Genomic DNA, 6,000 nt, shown 5'->3' with positions numbered 1-6,000 from the left:
GTGAAGCAACAAAAGTTGGACTGGTGGTGAATGCGTCAAAGACAAAGTACATGCTTGTGGGCGGAACCGAGCGCGACAGGGCCCGCCTGGGAAGCAGTGTTACGATAGACGGGGATACCTTCGAGGTGGTCGAGGAATTCGTCTACCTCGGATCCTTGCTAACGGCTGACAACAACGTTAGCCGTGAAATACGAAGGCGCATCATCAGTGGAAGTCGGGTCTACTACGGGCTCCAGAAGAAACTGCGGTCGAAAAAGATTCGCCACCGCACCAAATGTGTCATGTACAAGACGCTTATAAGACCGGTTGTCCTCTACGGACATGAAACATGGACAATGCTCGAGGAGGACTTGCAAGCACTCGGAGTATTCGAGAGACGGGTGCTTAGGACCATCTTTGGCGGTATGCAAGAAGACGGTGTGTGGCGGCGAAGAATGAACCATGAGCTCGCCCAACTCTACGGCGAACCCAGTATCCAGAAGGTAGCTAAAGCCGGAAGGGTACGATGGGCAGGACATGTTGCAAGAATGCCGGACAGCAACCCTGCAAAGATGGTGTTCGCTTCCGATCCGGCAGGTACGAGACGGCGTGGAGCGCAGCGAGCGAGATGGGCAGACCAGGTGCAGAACGACTTGGCGAGCGTGGGGCGTATCCGAGGATGGAGAGATGCGGCCTCGAACCGTGTATTGTGGCGTCAAATTGTTGATTCAGTGTTATCTGTTTAGATGTTAACTAAATAAATGAAATGAATACCGTGGTTGCCCACGTTCCTAGACAATTAGTGGGTTCTGTGAGAAGTTGCTGCAACTAAATCTGTTCAAAATATGCGTTATTGGGGTATTACGCAAAACCAGCAGATGTTCTGATGATCGAGTAACAAAATTATCAAAAATCTGTATAATTTGCAAAAAAATGCTTTTACAACAGACGTTCTTGTTTATTTTACCTCCATGGTTACTATCTGTAGGATTCTAATGGTGGACGAAACCATTTTATTTAGAAGCAGCCGAGTTATAAGTTGGGAAGAATGAACAGGGGGTTCTTCTTCTTCTTAATTGGAGTTACACCCCCCTCCCCCCACCGGGACATTGCCGCCTCGCAGCTTAGTGTTGATTATTGACTGCGAGGTTTCTAAGCCTGGTTACCATTTTTGCATTCGTATATCGTTAGGCCAACACCTATGCCCAGGAAAGTCGAGACAATTTCCTATCCGAAAACTTCCTAGGTCGGACCAGGAATTGAACTTTGCCACCCTCAGCATAGTCTTGCTTTGCAGTCGTGAATCTTACCGCACGGTTAACGTGAAAAGGGAATTCTTTAAATTTTTATGAAGAGCCAATCCACCAACTTCTAGAGATCGAAGTAGGGCATGAAGCGAGACGGTTGTTTTTTTACGCATACAACTTTTCTTCCAAGGGCGTAGCCAAAGGGGGGCAGGCCCCCCCTCTAAATTGTGGAATGATTGAACGGGTACTGAAATGAGTTCCCTCAAACATGTGCACTTTACGATCCAATCATATACAGAAATAGGTGATTGAAATACAAAAGATTCCCAAAACTTATTAGGGCATCCAGGATCCATAATATATGAAAGTTCAAAACAATCCTTCTAGAAGCTCCCCTGGGAACTTCTGAATTTCTCCGGAAAGTTATCCACAAATTCCTCTGAAAATCGTTCGAAAATCCTTCTCATGTAATTGTAATTCCTCCTTATATAGAAACCCCCCACTATTTTTTTTTAGGAAATTCACGAGGAAATTCCTTGAAGATGTCTTTTCTTCTCTCCAAGATTTACTTCTAGATATTTTTTTCGGCAATTCTCTCTTCAGGAAGAATCCGGCATTTCCTTCAGGCATGCATTCGAAAGTTCCGTCAAGAATACATTCGGAATTTCTTCCCGAAATTCTACCAGAAGCTTCTTCAAAACTTTATGACGGAAATTCTCCGATTTGAGGCTACCTTACACATCTGGAAAATTTTCCGCCGAATTTTGGTCCCCGTGCATTTTAAATGGGGCCGGGATTTTGATTTTCCGTGCCCAAATCCCGAAAACATCGCATATGCAAAAATACATGCGGAAAAATCCGCGATCCAAATTCCCGAGGTGTGAGGCTGCCTTTAGCTCCATAATTTCACTTATAAATCTATAAGAAATTCCTTCGGAAATTCTTCTAGGAACTTCTCCGGGCATTCATCTCGGAACTCTTCCTTTAATTCCTCCGGGATCACTTCCAGGACATTTTCCGGGAATACCTCCAAACATTCAATAGCGAAATCATCTAGCATTCCAATCTGGAATTCTTTTCGCAATTACTTCAGAATATCCTTCAAGAAATCCTCTAGAAATATCTTCATGAATTTCTCCTGGAATTCGTCCAAGTATTTCCCCAGAAATTCTTACAGGTATTTTTTCGGGAGTTTCTTCAGGTACTTCTCCAGGAATTTTCCCGGGAGATTTTCCGTGGAAGTGTACTAGAATTCCCTCCGGACTTTACTCGGAATTTACTCGGATATCTGCCAAGAGTTCTTCCAGAAATTTCTTCGAAACAATCCGCACGGATTTTCTTCAGCAATTCATCTGGGAATACTTCCAGGATTTCATCATGTAATTTCTGCATTAATTCATCATGGTATTTTTCTGGGAATTCATTCAGATATTTTTTTCGGAAATTCCTTTAGGAACTTCTCTAAGAATTATTTCAGGACTTCCATGTGGGAATTCCTCCGGAAGTGCTTGTGGGAGTTCCTCCGGGAGTTCTTCCAGGAGTTTTTCCAAGAAATTCTCCGGTAATACCTCCAAGAACTTTACAGGAAATTCCTGGACGATATTTGGCAGGAATTTCACGGGAAATGGGATTTCGGAAGTTCCTTCAGAAATAATTTTTCTCTTCCTCTAGGGTATTCCACCGGATGTTCCTGTGAAGTTCCACCAGTAGTTCCTTCGGGAATTCAATCAGGCTTTCTTCCAGGAATTCATTTAGCATTTCCTTAGGCATTTATCTACAAATTCCTCCAGATCTTCCTCGGAGAATTTCTCTGGGAGTTCTTACGGGAATTCCTCCAGGAGGTTCTTTTAAGAATTCTTCCAGGAGTTCCTCCTGGAATTCTTACGGAAGTTCCTTTGGGAGTTCATCCTAGAATTCTTACGAGAGTTCCTCCAGGATTTCCTACGGAAATTTTTCGAGTAGTTCTTCAATAAATTCCTCCTGAAGTTCCACCGGCAGTTCCTCCGAGAATTCCTCTGATAATTTCTCCGGAATCTCCTATAGAAAATCCCCCGGGAGTTCCTCCGGAAATTACCCTGCGAGTTCCTCCGAGAGTTCCTTTTCAGAGAAACACCCGGAGAAACTGTCGGTGAAACTCTCGGAAGAATTCTCGTAGATACTGCTGGTGGATCTCCCGGAGGAATTCCCGAAAGAATTGCCGGAGGAGCTCCCGTAAGATCTCCCGTAAGAACTCCCCGTGGAATTTCAGGAGGAACTCCCAGAATAATTCCTAGAAGACCTCCCGGATGAGCTCCCAGAGAAACTATCGGAAGAACTTCGGGAGGAATTTCCAGCTTAATTTCTGAAGAAAGCCTGAATGATTTCCTGAAAAAAGCCTGAATAATTTCCTGGAATAGCTTCTGGTGGAACTCCCGGAGGAATTTCTGGAGAAACTCCCGGATGAATTGCTGGTGGAATTCCCGGAGGAACTCTCGAAGGAATTTTCTGGAAGAATTTCTGAAGAAACTCCCGAGAGAATTTCCAAAGGAACCCCGGGAAAACTACCAGAAGCATTCTCGGAAACAAGAGAATTAATCTTATAGACAAATCTCGTCTAGCTGAAACCTTTGTTGGGGTTTGTAGCTGGACCATCATCATCATCAGAGGACCTCCCGGAGAATTCCCTGAGGAGCTCGCAGAGAAATTCTCGGAGGAGCTTCTGGTGGAAAATCTATATAAATGCCTGAAGAAGCCTAAATAAATTCTGCCGAAATTCCCGGAAGAATTTTCAGAGGAACTGCCGATAGAACTACCGGAATAATTCTCGAAGGAAATCCTAGAGAAATTCTTGGTGGAAATGCCGGTGGAACTCCTTGAAGAATTCCAGAAGGAATTTTCGGAGAAACTCCTGGAGGATCTCCCAGTGGAAATCTTGAAGTTTCCACCGGAATTCTTTCAGGATTTCATTGCAAATTAATCTTGGAATTCCTCCGAATTTAAATATGGAATACCTGGAGAAAATCTTTAAAATTTTCACAAGAAATTATTCGAAACAGTTCACGAAAAATTTTATGGAATTTACACAAGAAATTCGAAGATTTTTCGTGAAATTCTTATGAATGTTTACTGACAATTCTGCGGAATTTCCACGGAATATTATTATTCTTAAAAGTTATGGGAAACAGCACGAAATAATTTGAATTATTGCAGGGAATTCTACAGAACTTATAAAGAAGTTCGTGAAGATTTTCGGATCAATTCCCGGCAAAACTTATGGTGGAATTCCTGAAGACACTGCCGAAGAAGTTGCTGGAGGCATTCCTAAAGAATCCCTGATAGAATTTCGGATAGAATGCCAAGAGCAATTGTCAAAGGAATTCCTGGAGAAAGCTTGCATATTGATTTTTCTGCCTATTTTATAATAAATATTATTTCAGAGAGGATTTGTTTAGAAATTCAGATGTATGGTTCTAGTTTTCTTAAACTTATGGAAGAATGCAGGATTTTAATAATAATTGTTATAGCCGATTTTATATTCTTTCTGAATACTAAGTTCGTTAACAATTTTTCACTTTATTTAAAAATATCTGATGAGCAATAAATCACGCATTTTTGAATCCATTATTGTTTTAATCATTATTGTTTCGATTTGGTTTGGATTTTGTTTCATGTGTTAATATTCATGTGTTTTTTTAAAACTACTATGAGTAATTCTCGCTGAAACCGGGCCACTATTTGCACGAGGTTCTTAAAAATGCCTAAATTTATATTCTTTCGAAAGCTTTCGGCGAGTGTATTAAGAATCCGAGTTAAATTCTTCAGAAAGATGAACTCCTCGTTAGTTATACACGAAATCATTTTAACGGACCCCGATTTTTGTCAATTCTTGACTCACCAAAAATGTCATAACTCCAACATTTCTCAACCGATCATAGAGCATATCGTTGGAAAAAGGAAAAGTGTAGCCTCAATTTGCAATAATAAAAACAAAACAGGCCGTATTGAATTTGGCCGCCATCTTGGATTTTTTTTGAAAACTACTTTTCCGCCAGGTTCGCAACCACCAACTTTGAAAATTATTACATCGATGGAAAGCTTAGCTTATATTGTGCATTGTGTCCGAAAATCTCAGGTGTATGTTTTTTCTATCAAAAGTTATGTACATATATGCTTTAATTATATCTGTTTTGCTGTGAAGCACAAAATATCTTGTATGAAACGTGAGATACACTTGACATTCAGTCGAGGTTCTGCCAAAACCGCACCAAGCGGTAGTAATTATTTCCGATGATTTAAGTTGTAAACTGTTGTTTTGACTGCAACAGTCAATAAATTTAACTGCAACATTATTTTGCTTGTTTACATTTTTCAAACACCCTGTGAGATGCAAGCTGATCCATTTTATTTTTATTATATACACATCAAAAAAGTGTTTGTAGTGCTACCGATCAGTTGGAAAAACCAACAATAGTATTATCGCTTAAATCTGCCTTCTATTCTTTTTTTGATACTGTTGAGTCACCTACCTGTACATATTCTTCTATTATTTGCTTTTTGCCTTTCTCGGACACTGAGTGTACGTAAAGGCTATAATATTGCTTCAAAAACAAAATTTTGATAGGACGATTTTTATATACCGATCGACTCAGCTCGACGAATTGAGGTGATGTCTGTATGTGTGTATGTATGTGTGTGTGTGTATGTGTGTATGTGTACAAATTTTGTAGACACACTTTTTGGAACTTAGCATTATCCGATTTACTCGCAACAAGTTGCATTCGACGGGGAATGCGGT

The sequence above is a fragment of the Armigeres subalbatus genome, chromosome 3, assembly GCF_024139115.2.
Source record: "Armigeres subalbatus isolate Guangzhou_Male chromosome 3, GZ_Asu_2, whole genome shotgun sequence".
Lineage (NCBI taxonomy): Eukaryota > Metazoa > Arthropoda > Insecta > Diptera > Culicidae > Armigeres > Armigeres subalbatus.
Note: the sequence above shows the minus strand (reverse complement) of the source record.